Source organism: Cricetulus griseus, chromosome 10 (assembly GCF_003668045.3).
Source record: "Cricetulus griseus strain 17A/GY chromosome 10, alternate assembly CriGri-PICRH-1.0, whole genome shotgun sequence".
NCBI lineage: Eukaryota > Metazoa > Chordata > Mammalia > Rodentia > Cricetidae > Cricetulus > Cricetulus griseus.
The window spans coordinates 6,915,096-6,930,919 of NC_048603.1; the positions used below are offsets into that span (position 1 = coordinate 6,915,096).

The 15,824-nt window shown below is 38.2% G+C and overlaps 1 pseudogene; it reads left to right on the plus strand.

Moving 5' to 3' along the window:
• The first annotated feature begins 2,515 nt into the window (after nt 1–2,515).
• Nucleotides 2,516–14,940, plus strand: LOC113837402 (annotated as a pseudogene).
• The last annotated feature ends 884 nt before the right edge of the window (nt 14,941–15,824 follow it).

Consider the following 15,824-nt stretch of genomic DNA (forward strand, 5'->3'; position numbering starts at 1 on the left):
TTTTACTCCACTAGCTGTTTTTTTTTTCTTTTTCTCTTTTAATTGCATGTATAGATTGAATATCAATGAAAATTAAACAAGAGAAAGGTTGACTTGTATATTTTTATACTGAAGAAATACAGTGCTTGTCCTAGCTTACTGTCTGTTGCTGAGCTCATGTCCAGAAGCAAATTGTGGAGAGCAAGGATAAATTTGGCTTTCACATTTCTGTGTCAGTCTATCTGTGAAAGAAACCCAGGAAGGAACCCAAAAAGAGGGATTGCTGGAGGTGGGACGGAAGCAAAGAACCTGGCTGTATGTGGCTACTGGCTGGCTCTCCATAGTTGCTCAGCTTGCTTGCTTATATAAGCCATTGAAGGGACCAGCTCCCCATTTCGGCAGCCATAACAGCCAAACACGTGCTTGTCTGACCTTGTCTTAGTCACTAGGAGGTTAGATGCCTGCCTTGTGGCAAGGAACCAATCAGAAGTTAGCTGGTGGTACTATGCTTTACGGACAAGTGCACAACAATGACGAACAGAGCATAGCAATTACCCCGGGAGGGCCTATGGGCCATAACAACCAGTTGACCAACCAACACAGGGCAAACCCTCCAAGCCTGGAGGCACACCAATCCTGAGCCTGTGCATACCCCTAGACCCTCCCCTTATGCTGCCCTATAAGAGCTCTATACAGCCGCTTCGAGCTATCTTTTCTAGCAATCCGCCATGCTGGATGGATGGAAGGCCTGAGCTAACATGGGGTTAGCTCATTAAACAACTATAATAAAGCAGTTTGCATCAAGCTTTCGACTATGCCTGGTGATTGGGGTGACCTTGGTCCTGAGCTGAGATCCTGGAAGCTGGAGCTTCCGGGGGTCTTACATCAGCAACACCTCCCCCAGGGACTGATAACCTAGAGGTGTGCTGGGCCATTCCATATCAAGTGTTGATCAAAAAATGCCCCCAGAGACTTGTCTAGAGTTCAAAATGGAAACATTTTTAGTTGAAGTTCTCTCTTCTCACATGATTCTAGCTTGTGTTGAGTTGACAAACACACAACCAAACAAGCAAAACATACACCAGCAAAGAGTGCAATTGTTATTATTGTATTGTTGGAGTGAAAAGGAAAGCTGTGGTCCTGGAAAACTTGAGTTCTTCTTTGACTATAAAGAACACGGTAACTAAAATCTGGAGTAAGGTGGGTTCAAACACATAAGGTAAAGGCAGGTGTTACTTCATAATTTATTACTGTTATTATTTTTCCTTATTTTGACTGCTATTTTATTTCTTTTTTGTTTGTTTTCAATATATCCTGACTGCAGTTGCCCCTTTCCTGATTATTCCTTGTCTTTACCCTCTTCTCTTACCCAGAAATACTCTTCCTCTGTTTCCCTTCAGAAAAGATAAGGCCTCCCAGGGATATAGGCAAACAAGACAAAACAAGTTACAATAAGACTAGGTACAAGTGCTCATATCAAGGTTGGGCGAGGTTTTAATTAACAAGTTCTCTGTATTCAAGATGAAAGCTATCAATTCATTTCCTCTGATTAAGAAACTGCCCAATAAACTATAAGACTTACTTATGAGAATTAAGTGTCATTCACAATTAAAGTGATGTCTTGCTAAATTGTCTCACTCCTGTAATCTTTCTTAATGTGCTTTCCCTGTAAAGATAAGTTGGTCTTTTCTCAGATGAAGGTATGACACAATGTCACAAACTACATTTCAGTTTTTATAATCTTTTTCCAATCTGAATTAAAAGAAGAATGTGGGAGAAGGAAAAAAAAAGGCCTGATATTTAATGGTGTGTTTGAATATGATCAGAGATTAACCATCAATATGCAGTAAGGTAATGAGTGGTTTTTTCATGACGACTCATCTTTTGCTAATAATGGCCCCACCATGAAGACTGATTTTCCAATTCTGCTAAGAACTCTTGTGAAATCCCCATTTTACAAACATGAATGAGGCCTAATTCACTTAGCTAATGTACACTATAATCTAAAAAATTGAGGCATTTTACTTTTTCAATATTATTCATCATTGGCTGATCTACTTACTTTTTCTCCTCATGTTTTCTTATGTGTTCTCCATATGTGTTCTCTATATCTCTATATGTTTTATGTACCACCGCTTGCATCATTCTCTGGCAAAGAAAACTCTCATTTTTCACAACACGATAGCAACTTAAACTTAACATACGCTATTTTTAGATTTACAATTGAACACGCTTTTTGCGTGTTCAATTTGATTAGAAAAAGAAACATGGAATGGACTGTTTCATTGCTCAATAATAGAGACCATGGAGGAGGAGAGGGGGAAAGGAAGGGAAGTGACCCCTTTCCAATATATGAACATCTCTGGAAGTCGGGCACTCTGTTCCATAATACAGCTGATTTTTATAACCACTTTTCTCATCGAAACACCCAAACCTGAAGTGTAACATATGAAACTGGTAGAAACTATTTCAAGCACATTGCTTAATGTTTCATTTTAAGTAGAGCTTTGTCATGTAGCCTAGGCAGGTCTCGGACATGAGAACTTCCTACGACGTCAGCCTCCAGAAAAGGAGGGCGGCAAATGTGTGCCACAGTCCCAAGTCATACATGATGCGTCTTAAAACGGTCGCTGTGAAAGCAACATGTAAAATGATAACTTACCCTAATAAATTATAAATGAAAAAGCATGTACCTTGATGTCGTTCATCTTGCCTCTCTGCCATGCACACGAGGCTGCCCTAAGTATGTTTTCGTGGAAAACCGTCAATATCATGGCCACATTATAATTAGCATAAATCCGATGCAATTAATCATTCTTTGTATTTATTTTTATTGAAATTGTCAGACACGTGAATAAAAATTATAATCCACAGTTTAATTAACATAAATGCCTTTATGTTTTTGCAAAACTGTTTGCTTATTAGCCGTGATTATTCTAAGAAACATCTGTGTGACAAACTTTTTTCTTTTTTTGCATCAGTACATGGCAAATTTTATTCATAGCAAACTGATTTTTAAAAATAAAACCACTTTTGTTTTCCATCCAAGGAAACCATAGAGAACCTAAGACAGTCATTGTCTATTGTAAAGGTCTGTTTACATTTACATCATTTCAAAAGGGAGTATTTGCCCCCACCACACACACACACACACACACACACACACACACACACACACACACACACACACCTGTCTTTCATTTAGTTTACTATTTGTATGATTTCCTACTTTTAAAAAACATAAACGATATTTTAATTTATTTTAATATTTGCATTTGTGAATGAATTCTATTCTCTCTAGTACACACTCTTTATTCTCTTTTATGCCCTCCTTTGGACTGGGACAGACTGGCTCTTGTTTCATTGCTCACTGAGGACTGTTGACTGAGGGTCCTTCACCTTGGAGAGGGCCCACAATGGAGAGATGTGGATATCCCGGCTTTTAAAGCTGAACTGTGTGACAAACTTTAAACAACTCTTTTTTTTTCATTTTGCATCAATATTAAGAGTTTTTGAGCCTATCCATCATGATAATGGATTTTGTCATAGTAGGATTAAATGAAGTAATTTGTGATGTTGTAAAAATGGCAGTAGGCTGTAGGAGGCATGTGCTTCTGATTTAGTCGGGCTCATGCTACTCTATAGCACACTCCAGTTACAATGCTAAAATGTGTAACCTGCCAGGTTGTCACAAAGTTTATTAACATTTTACCGCTTATTTTCTAGTTTGTACTGGTCATGGTAGAAAACTTCACAATTTACAAAGTATTTCTCCACATTTCCCCCTGGAGAGATGGGATTTGGCTTTGCTGTTTTTCTTCTCGCACGGGAAACAAACTGATCAGTACACATTTTTTTCTAATAACGGTTCTTCACTTTTGGTTTATGTGAAGGGAACAGATCCCCATTTCAGCAGCCATAACAGCCAAACACGTGCTTGTCTGACCTTGTCTTAGTCACCAGGAGGTCCTTTCCTCGTGGCAAGGAACCAATCAGAAGTTAGCTGGTGGTGCTATGTTTTACGGCTCTGGGAGTGCTTTAAGGACAAGTGCACAGCAATGATTGGCAGAGCATAGCAACCACCCTGGGAGGGCCTATGGGCCATAACAACCAGTTGACCAATCAACACAGGTCAAGCCCTCCAAGCCTGGAGGCACACCAATCCTGAGCCTGTGCGTACCCTTAGACACTCCCCTTACACTGCCCTATAAGATCTCTATGCAGACGTTTCGAGCTGTCTTTCCTAGCCATCTGCCATGGTGGGTGGATGAAGGACCAGAGCTAACATGGGGTTAGCTCATTAAACAACTATAATAAAGCCTTGTGAGTTTGCATCAAGCTTTCGACTCTGCCTGGTGATTGGGCTGAGATCCTGGAGGCCTGAGCTTCTGGGGGTCTTACACATGTATATATCATGAAAATTAACCATTATCTACTCTTCCACACAAACTTGGAATAGTCTCTGTGGTGAGATGTTACTGGTGACCCTACTCGGACAACCCTTGTGGGAGGGGGTGAGAAGACACAGCACCAACGACTCAGGCACTGGGAGTAGCAGAGCAGGCTGCAGACTCAGTAAGTTAGGTCTGCCTTTATACCCCCTCCCAAGATCCTACTGGCTCATGCAGCTGACTCTGCTGTATGTCCTTTCCTCATGGTGTCTCTGGTCAGGTGTCTTTCTATCAGCAGTCTCTGGGGTAGAGGCAGGCTTGACTCAGGGAGGAAGTGCCTGCTGAGCATGCTCATTTGGGCTAGCCTGGGCACCTGGGCATGTGACTGCAGTTTGGGTAGGCTGGCTTCGGTTTCTTCTACAGTAAGATATGCACATCAATAATGTTTAGAACATAACAGAAATGTTGCTTTAAACATTGCAGGTATATCACTAAAACTGAGTAATAGTGCAGCTAAATTATCTGAAGCTCAGTCATGAATTTCACATGACAGCATTTATAGTGAGCCTTGAGTGGGGAGGGAGAAGAAAGGGCTATAAATTCACTAGTACTTGAAAAGACTGTGGTCTGAAAAAAACAATCTGTGTGTTCAAGAAACCAGCTAAGATAAGGTATTAAATTATTCATTTTATATTTAAAAAGAGGTGAATCTATCAACATTGCTAAGCATATAATATGGAGAGACTTCTCTACAGTGAATACAGACTCACCTAGCAATTTTGTACAATTGTCACAAAGTCAATAAAAAGCAATGATTCACTACAGTCCAGTTTAGACAAAATGTCAAGACAGTTATTCATGGAGAAAAAGTCACGATTATTTTTAAATGTTATGGTCAATACCAGACATCTTCTAATAAGCTTCACTTAATCACTAAGAATTATTCTGAAATAGTTGGAACTTTAGAAATTCTTTATGCAAGTTTCTAGTAGATAGTAAAGTGTTTGCTTCTTTTGCACACGCTCAGAAAGAAGTCAGGTTTTGATAATGACTTCAAACACCAAGGACACTCCTCAGGTGAGAAAATCAGTACCTAAGAATGACTGGAAGCCATCCAGTCCAGTCACATATGTAATTTTTCCCCTTGCTTCACATATATTCTTGCTAGAGCAATTGTTTATTATCTCATTGCTACTTAGATTGCTTTGATTTTTATTATGCTTAGTAATAGTGGGTACTTCTAGTCAGAATACAGTTTTCAACTTTTATTCATGGATGAGCCAATTTGCATTAGAAAACTCATGTTTTGAGAACTCAAGTGTTGAGTTCTCTCAGTAGCTGGAATGACTCTGGCTGCACATCTTTGCTCTAAAGAAAGGCTTCCTTTGGTCTATGTCCTTAGAGGAAAGTCAGGGCCATGCCACTCCTATATTCTTTGTTGTCTAAACTATCTCATGCATGGAGCATTCTTCTGCTTTTATTGGGTATTGAGCTGTGCTTTCATTTCAAGGCTTATAGCATGTTACTTTAGTCTGCAACATTCTTTCTACAGATATCCCTTGGCTCAGTTCTAAGCATCCAAATCTTTACTCCAATGACACTTTAATCACAAACACCTTCCCTGAACTCCATAGACAAACTGGTGGTCTCATTCCCACCTTTTTCTCTCCCCTGCCACAGTCTCTTTTCTTATCCGGATCTATTTTTAATAATAATTTTCATATATACATTTTTTGCTTGTTCAATTTATCTTTTAGAAGAAAAAGTTTTCCGTTATCATTGGTGCTTTTAAAAACTCAAGTGATCTATAAGAAAACTTAGAACACTTATTAAAGTATTGAGTTAGCTTGGTACTTTATTTGGGGCATCATTGATTCAGATAAAATATCCCAAAGAATATTGTCCAGTTTTTAATTACTACATTAATCACTTTTCATGTTACATTTTGGTGAAGAGAACAATGGAAAGCTACCCTCTCATTATTGTTAATCACTCTCATCCTGTTGCCCATTATATATTTAGTATTATTTACCTCTTAATGCATATTTGTACCATTTTTCCCAATAGTTTTGTTTTATGATACATTTTGTCCCCAGCTAAATTCTTTTCCAGTATCTGTCACTATGTTTTTTTTTTTCATTACTAAGGTTGTCCATACAAACTAGACCAGCTAGTATTTATCTTCTTTGTTCCAGTAATTTCAGTTAGCCCAGTGTCCTTTATTCCCAGCCAAGATGTCACCAACCACATGATTACTTAAGTGCACTTGTGCACGTACATAAAACGTTCATTACCTATTCACTAACTTATTGGCCCCAAAACTGTTTCCATTACTTGAATAGCATGAATAACACTTCAGTGAACATTGCAGGACAGGTTGTTTTCCTTGTGCTGGGTTCATTTACATTGGTGATACACTCGGTTGTGGGATTGCTTCTGTATAACTGTCCATAATGCTTAGATTTCCTTACATTTTATCCACCATTGTGTAAATAACTTTTCTTTGTACCTTTATGAAGACATCTTAAATTTTAGGTAGTTTATAATGTCTATCCTAAGTGGTTTCGGTTGAGTAGTACCAGTGGCCTTGGCTTGCACTTACATAGTCATTGACAAGCATGAACATATTTTCATGTACCTGCTGGTCAAATATTTAAATTAGTTTTTTTTTGGCAATTTTATACAATGTGTTTTGCTCATAATAACTCCCTCCCGTGTCTCCCAGAACAAACTCATTCCTTATTCAAACAAATTTGTGTGCGCTTTACTCTAAAAAAAAAGAGAAATCATTCAGTTCAATTGTGGTTGACCATGTGTTTTTGTATGTGTGACCTTCCACTGGAGCTATGCATCAGAGGCTACATTCTTGCCCTCTCTTACTGGAATATTGTCTGATTTGAACTTGCATAGGTCTGGTGTATGCTGTAACTTCCATACAGTTTAGATGTACAAGTTCTCGACCGTGTCCAGTAAACTGTATTCACTTCTGAACTCTTATGCTTTTGTCCCTGTCAATTTTTTAGCAGACCTATGCAGACCTTGTGCGCCGGACCTGGGACCTGAGGACCTGGAAGAAAAGGGCAGACTACAGTCTAATGTTGTAGACAACCTTACCTTAGTTTTAGTGTCCTTTTATACACAAATGTAACAAAGAACACTATGATACAAGGAAGGTTGTTTGAGTTCAGAAAATATAATAAACACATGATTAGGAAAACATATAAATAAATGTCAGTAAGCACATACTAAATATCAACAGGGCACCCTTTCCCAGAAATTTCTCTTCAAAGACCAAAGTTAACACAATTCCCCACATTTACTACAGATTACATCTGGGAAAGCATGAAAGCAAGGCAGAGGCCATACCCACATTCAAGGAACACTAACCAGATAGGGGTTTTTAGGTATGTTCTGACATCCATCAAGAATGAACATGTCTTATCAGTTAAATGAAAATGTCTGTCGCAGGAGGCATGAAATCATGTCCAAGAAAAATCCAGGAAATGAAATGCACTTGAGGTAAAAGGCCTTCTGCCTTTATTCCTGGAGACTCTGTCACAGACCCTCAAGGCATTGTTCACTACAGGACATTATTTTGACCATGTTCTGACAGTCTCCTCTTCTAAAACGATCCCTGAGCCTTTGGCAATGGATTCTATCTTGTGGAACAGTGCTTAAATCCAATCAGAAAGTGGTCAGTTTTTTCTGAGATGTTCATGATACTTTTGAACCAGTAGGCATGTATTTGCCAGACAAGTTGCTATTGCAACTCTTAAAGTTTATAGATGATTAATATCAATGATTAATCTTCTCTTTCAGTAGCATAAATAGTATCTTCCAACACTATGAAATATAGCCTGTAGACATGAGTCTTCCAAGTGAATATTAGCATGGTTTTACCATGTTCTATAACTCAAGTATGGGGTTTATTCAGCAACAGAATCATACGATCATGTTCTGGAGGGTAACTAATTGAATTGTCAATGGAGTGTAATTTTTAGAAATCTATTGGGTTTCACTAGCCAAGAACTCCAAAAAGGACTAAAATTACTTAGTAATATACTTGAATTTTACTGTTTCAATAAAGATTCAAGTGTATTTAATTAGAATTAATAACATGACTTTGTATGTATGACATGTTAGAAACAAAACCATAAAGTTATTATTGAAATTATTGGACCATGTGTAAAAGCTGTTTTGTTTTTAAGAATGGGGCACCATTAAAATAAGCACTGTTCCCATTTTTCTTAGCTTATGGGCCAAATGATCCTTTCTTATGTCTTTCTTTACAAGAGACGAGGGAAAAGGAGAATATCTTATAAACCAAGTAAAGGAAACAAAATACATTGCTCTACAAGTATCTGTGTCCTAGATGAAACTATGAGTAGGTAGGTATTGTCTCCTTTTTTTGTATTCTCATGTGGCTTGTTTTCACTGATACAAGTCTGCTAAGACTTTGGTAAAATCACACCTTTATAACATGAGATGAAATGGCATTGTGTTCTAGTGAGTAAAACTTAAAACTCAAGCTATTCAGTAATTTGCATTTGTTTTTTACTTCAAAAACAATTCATGAGGTGAGCTATCTAAAATAATAGAAATAGATGATAGCAATGAAAATTCCTCATGTATTGATCTTTAGAGCTCTGTGTTTCTGTGTAAGAACAATGGCTAAATGGAAGAGGCTGTTTGTGGTGATAAATCATTTATGATTTATTAAAGCTTGCCTGAGGATTCAGAAAGCAAAGCCAGCCTCAAGCTATAGAGATCAGGCAGTGGTGATACACACCTTTAATCCAATCAGCCATACTATGGATTCTGGGTATCTAGAAGGAGGCCAGTGTGGGAAAATGCTTTGAGGGCATGTATTTATAAAATACACACAGAATGTATGGATTTAAAGAAAGTACTTTTTTATTTTACTCTTGGCTTGCTTGACTTTCCTATATATCTGAATTATTATTTATTAATTGTGCAATTTGAAGACATGTATGCCCTTTGTGTATTGATGGTTTTTTGTTTACAAGTTGGAAGAACTGAGGCTATTAAAATGGTCATGTTTTTCAGGAGAAATTTCCGATCCTACATCATTCTTTAAAGAGTTAAGAAAGAAAATTCATAGAATTTATATGTAACCAAAAACAACCTCAATGACCAAAATTCACCAGGGAAAATGAGAGAGCTGGAGCTGCACATTGCCTTCTAAATGTGCCACAGAACCATGGCACTCAAAGCAGCATGGTACTGACATAAAAACAAGAGGAGACAGCTTCTTCGGAAAACCTCTTGCCTTCAGAAACTGACATTTTGCCAGACCTTGCAACCAGGTTAATATTTTGCCCTGAGAATACTTAAAATTGTGTACTGAATCTGCTACCCTACTGTGTATACAGCCTCTTTAAGTTTAACTTTCCGTTAAGAAAGCAATATAACCAACCTTCACATGTAATCAACTATTACAACTTGTGTATGGCTTTAATCTTACAGTATATAGTACTGGCTGATGGCTCTGACCCAGAACTGAGCGAGAGTGTGTGCATGCACTTGTGTGTGTGTGTGTGTGTGTGTGTGTGTGTGTGAACCAGGTGACACAAATTTTTGATCAGTGAGAGCAGAATAAAAGCAACCTAAAGAAAGCAAATATCTCATAAAACTTATAAGCAACATTTTGGTGCTGGGTGATAGCATCTCAGGTTTTGAATGCTACTTTGTGTCATTTGGGGTTAGTAAAGTAGCATGGTCCCTTCTAAAACTGTTAAACTTTCCTATATAAAAATATTTCTTGCTCCGTGGGTGTGGATGTGTAACAAATATACAACAAAGCCCATTGTTAGGGACAGACAGAGAACAAGCAGGCCACTACTATGGGAGAAACCAGAAGAGAAGTGGAGTATTTAATCTTAGGCTCACCCTTGGTCTAAATTACTCTATAAAAATCCTTTTCTCTTCTTCAATATAACATTAGGGCAAACAAACCTATAATTAATGAAGCCGGGTAACAACCTGTAAGTCAGTGACACAGAAAGTGGTACAGCGACACACAGAAGAGTGTGCTTGAGCTCCAGGGTTCCCCCCTGCCACACAGCCTCAAAAAGGATCCAAGTAAAAGATTCAAAGTACTGAAAAGTCTAGAATAAAGTAGAAGGTTAATTCTAACTGACATTGTTCTGATCAATGATTTTTTTAAAAAAATAAAACCTCAAAAGTAACTGAAAAGACTACAGCCAAGTAGGCTAACTGTGGGTCTTCACCTGTTCTTCGGCTCCATCAAATTCAGTCAGAGCACCTGCCACAGTCTCCCTTCCCTCCCAGCCTGATTTCTAGTGGATCACATACATCTTCCTCTCTTAACATCCCTCTCTAATCCATTGCTTCATCCAAGCCCCAACTCCAGCACACATTCCCTAGGAACCCGTGAGGCACTCCAGCCATTGAATCAGGTAAGTTGACTGATCTGCAGCAGACCACCAAAGATGTCCTCCCCTTCCGCTCTGCCCCCTTTGCCAGAGAGTCACACAGATCTTCTCTTCAGACTTCCTGCATCCCACTCTTTGCTTTATGATGAGGAATGTACTTCTTTGTATGTTTATCTTATTGATTGTTGAATAAAATACTGTTTGGCCAATGGCAAGCAAGGACTAGGAGTCAAAGAGGATTCTGGGAAATGTAGTAGAGAAGTGATGATCCAGGCAGGAAGTGACATGGCAAGGAGACTCAGATCTAAGCGAGGAAACAGGAAGTATGCCCTCTTTTCCCCTTCCTCCTCCAGCGGCAGGATGTGAGCCACCGGCAAGGAGGGATGCCAATAAGGCGTCCGATAAGATAAATCTTATAAAATATATAGATTTATGATAATTAAGACTGAGCTAGCAGGTGAGAATCCTAGTCATTGGCCAAGCAGCTTTGAACCTAATACAAGTTTCTGTGGATTCATTCATTTGGGCCTAACGTGGGCTGGCGGCTGGCGTAAAGCTCGCAAGTGGCAGTGGGGCTCAGGTGGCTTTTGGCGGAAAGATTTATCATAACAGCTTTATCCTACCCTCCAACTTCAATAGCTATTCCCTGGGCAGCCCCAGACTACTTTGACCAGTGAAGCAGGTATTCTAAGTGTAGATTTTCACCTCTTCCTCCATTCATTCATGTTCATCCATTCTCATCTCCAGCTCTACAGGAGACCTTTTGCTTTTCTCACACTCTACACTCTATCCATTCCCAGCAGACTGAATGGTAAGTGGTAGAACACCTTGCCTCCCCTATCCTGTGAACCCCTCACTATTACCTCCAAACCATCATCATTCCCATGTGTCACTCCAGAATACAAAGAAATATATTTTGCCTGTAACCAGAGTGGTCACATCTACAAGGGTACCTGAAGAATTTCCACAGCTGGTGCATTTTCCTGAGAAAAGGAGATGGCAACAGAAACCAGAGAACAGATCATCCACCAACAAAGGCAAGACCTAATATCAGCATCTCGAATTAAATCTACTCAACCCCCAGATGCCTAGAAGACAGTGTAAAAATAAATAAATAGCAGCCAGGGAAACTTGTCTCAAAGGTTCTCAGTGACCTTACCACAACAGACCCTGAACATTCCAACACAGCTAAAGCACAACACTAGGGCTTTAAATGGGCCTTATTAATATGATAAAGGTCCTTAAATAGGAAATACAAATCCCTTAAAGAAATCCATGAAAACACAAACAGTAGAAGGGAATGAATAAAACAGTTCCAGACCTGAAGGTAAAAATAGAAACAATAAATATGCTCAAATGAAGGAAAATTTGGAAATAAAAACTTTAGGAACTCCAACAATAATCTCAGAGACAAGTCTCACTATCAGTGCATAAAAGAACACAATAGACCTTAATTACATATTGACCCCACACACACTGATAGTGGGAGATTTTGATACCCCACTCTAGCCAAAAGTCAAGTACCACCCCACCCCACCCCACCAAATGGAGAAAAGCTAGAGAAAATTGGTATCATAAACCAAATGGAACTGACAGATACATACAGAAAATTTCATCAGACCACAAAAGAACAAACCTTCTTGGATCCTCATCTAACTTTCTCCAAAATTGACCATATACTTGTAAACAAAGTCTCCACAGACAAAACAAAGTTGATCAAGAAAGGTTAAAGATGGCTATCAAAAACAACAGAAATTACACAAACTCATAGAAACTGAACAACTTAACACAAAGTGAAAAATGGATCAAGACAGAACTTAAAGAAATCAAAGACTTTCTATATTTGAATGGAAGTGAAAAATAGAATATCCAAACATAGGGGGCCAAATGAACATTCTTCTAAGAGGAAAGTTAATAGCACTAATTTCCTACATAAAAGATTGGAGAGATCTCATACTAGTAACAACAAGCATGAGACCTCCAGAATTAAAGGAAGAAATCACACAGAAGATAATTAAACAGCAAAAATAATCAAACTCAAGCCTGAAATTAATAAAATAGAAACAAATGAAAGCAATGCAGAGGATCAATGAAACAGTGTTGGTTCTTTGAGAAAATCAATATAAGATTGACAAACCCTTATCCTAACTGACTGAAATACAGAGAGAGAATATTCAAATTAACAAAATTAGAAATGAAAAGGAATGACACATTGACACTGAGGAAATTCAGATTGAGAGTGCCACACAAACGCCATGAGAGGCTCCTAATATATTGGTCAGGAGCTAGGCCTTAGTTTCAGTTTGCTGGAACTGAATGAGAAGTTCTTGGAAAATCACAGACCAGGGGCAACCACGGAGAAAGCATACCATGTCTTATGCTACCTAACAGTAGCATTCCCCACTCTGTAGCTGGAAAGTCCCTAACCACTAAAACCAGCAAACAGTCCTATAACAAACCACATTCCTTAGATCCTTCCCTACCAATCATTTCAAAAATATACCTACCTGCCCAAAATTCTCCCACTCAATTCTTAAAAGGAGCCTACAAGTGTCTCTTGGGGTTACCATTTCACCACCGTGTCAGATGGCTGACACTTGCATGCTGGAATAAATGCTCTTGCTGATTCCATACATGATGGTCTTCTATGGGACTTCTCACAGACATAAACACAGAGGAACAGCCTTTAACAATTTGTATTACAACAAATTGGATAATCTAAAAGAAATGCATAGTTTTCTTGATACACACTACCTCCAAAACTTACATCAAAATCAGACAAGCAATATATACAGACTACAACCACAAGTGAAATAGAGCAGTAATTACAAGTTTCCCAATCAAAAAGTTCTGGCCAGATGGTTTTAGTTCAAAATTCTACCAGACTTTCAAAGAAGAATTAATGCCAATACTCCTCAAAATTTTCCACAAAACAGAAACAGGAAGAACATTGCCTAATTCATTGTAGGTGGCCAGATTTTATCTTGTTACCCAAACTATCCTAAAATCCATTAAAGAAAGAAAATTATATACCAGTTTGTATTGTGAATATAAATGCAAAAATACTCAATAGACACGGCAAACTGAATCCAAGAACATGTCAAAACATCATGCAGCATTATTAATTAGGCTTCTTCTCACAGATGTGGGGATTGCTCAACATGCATAAATCTATAAATATAATCTACCAAAAAATGAAAGAAAAAAGCACATGATCATCTTATTAGATGGAGAATGCATCTTTGACAAAATCAAAAACTCCTCCTGCTAAAAGTCCTGGAGAGACATAGGAAGGCAATTTAAAACAAGACCATAGCCAACATAAAATTAAAGGCAATTCCACTAAAATCAGTGTCCTCTCTCATCATAAATGTTCAATATAGTACTTGAAATATTAGCAACGGCAATAAGACATCTGATAGAAATCAAGGGGGTACAAATTGGAAAGGAGGAAGTCAAAGTATATTTGTAGATGATATGATAGATAGTATACACAATTGGACTTAAAAATTCCATGGGTAGACTCCTACATCAAATAAAAATCTTCAGCTAAGTAGCTGAATACAAATTAAGTCACAAAATCAGTAGGCCTCTTATATATAAAGGAATACCTGACTGAGAACCAAATCAGAGAAATGATACCCCTCACAATAGCTTCAAATAATAGAAACTAGCCTTTCTGACTCTTTCCGGGCGTCCAAGACGTGGTGGGTACTCCGGAGCGAAATTCCGGATTTCCCTGGGTCTTCCCGTAGGAGCTGTGATCAACTGTGCTGACAATACAGGTGCCAAAAATTTGTATATCATCTCTGTGAAGGGCATCAAGGGACGACTGAACAGACTTCCTGCTGCTGGCGTGGGCGACATGGGTGATGGCCACAGTTAAGAAAGGCAAACCCGAACTAAGGAAAAAGGTCCATCCAGCAGTGGTAATTCGACAATGAAAGTCGTATGGAAGAAAAGATGGGGTGTTTCTTTATTTTGAAGACAATGCAGGGGTCATAGTAAACAATAAAGGCAAGATGAAAGGCTCTGCTATCACACGTCCAGTTGCAAAGGAATGTGCAGACTTGTGGCCCAGGATTGCATCCAATGCAGGCAGCATTGCATGATTCTTCAGTGTATTAGTAAAATATATTCATTAAAAAGTCTTTGCCCCATGGAAAAAAAAATAGAAACTGTCTTGGGGTACCTCTAACCAAGCAAGTGAAAGACCTATATGATAAAAGATTCTTAAGAAATTAAAGAAGATGTTAGTATATGGAAAGATCCCATGGACTGCTAGTAGTAGAATAGCAAAATGGCCATCCTGACAAGAGCAATCTATAGATTCAATGCAGTACCCAGCTAAATTCAAACACAATTCTTCAGAGATCTTGAAAGACCAAATTTAATTTCCTATGGAAAACACAAAGCCACACTCAGGAAAAAAATGTATAGTTAAAATAATCCTAAATAATAAAAAAATTGGGAGGTATCAGCATTCCCAATTTTAAGTTGTACTATAGAGCTACAGTAATAATAAAAATAAAACCATCACAAAAATAGAAACTTCAATCAATGCAATCAAATTTAAGACCCAGACATAAATCTGCATACCTGATGTTTGGTAAAGATGGAAGAAATATACACTGGAGAAAAAGATATCATCTTCAACATATTGTGTTGTTCAAACTGGATGGCTGAATATAAAAGAATGCAAACAGATTCATACTTATTATGAGCTCAAGGCTCAACTCCAAATGGATCAAAGACTTCGACATAAAACCAGACACACTGAGATTTACAGAAAAGAATGTGAGAAATAGCTTTGAGCTCACTGGCACAGGAAAAGTCTTTTCTGAACAGAACACTCTAAGCCCAGGCACAAAGATCAACAACTAATAAATGGGACTTCACAAAACAGAGGGGCTTCTCCATGGCAAAGGACACTGTCACTCAGACAAAACAGCTCATAGAATTGGCAGAGATGTTTTTACCAAATATACACCTAATATAAGGCTAATATCCAAAACATACAAAGAACTCCAAAAAAACT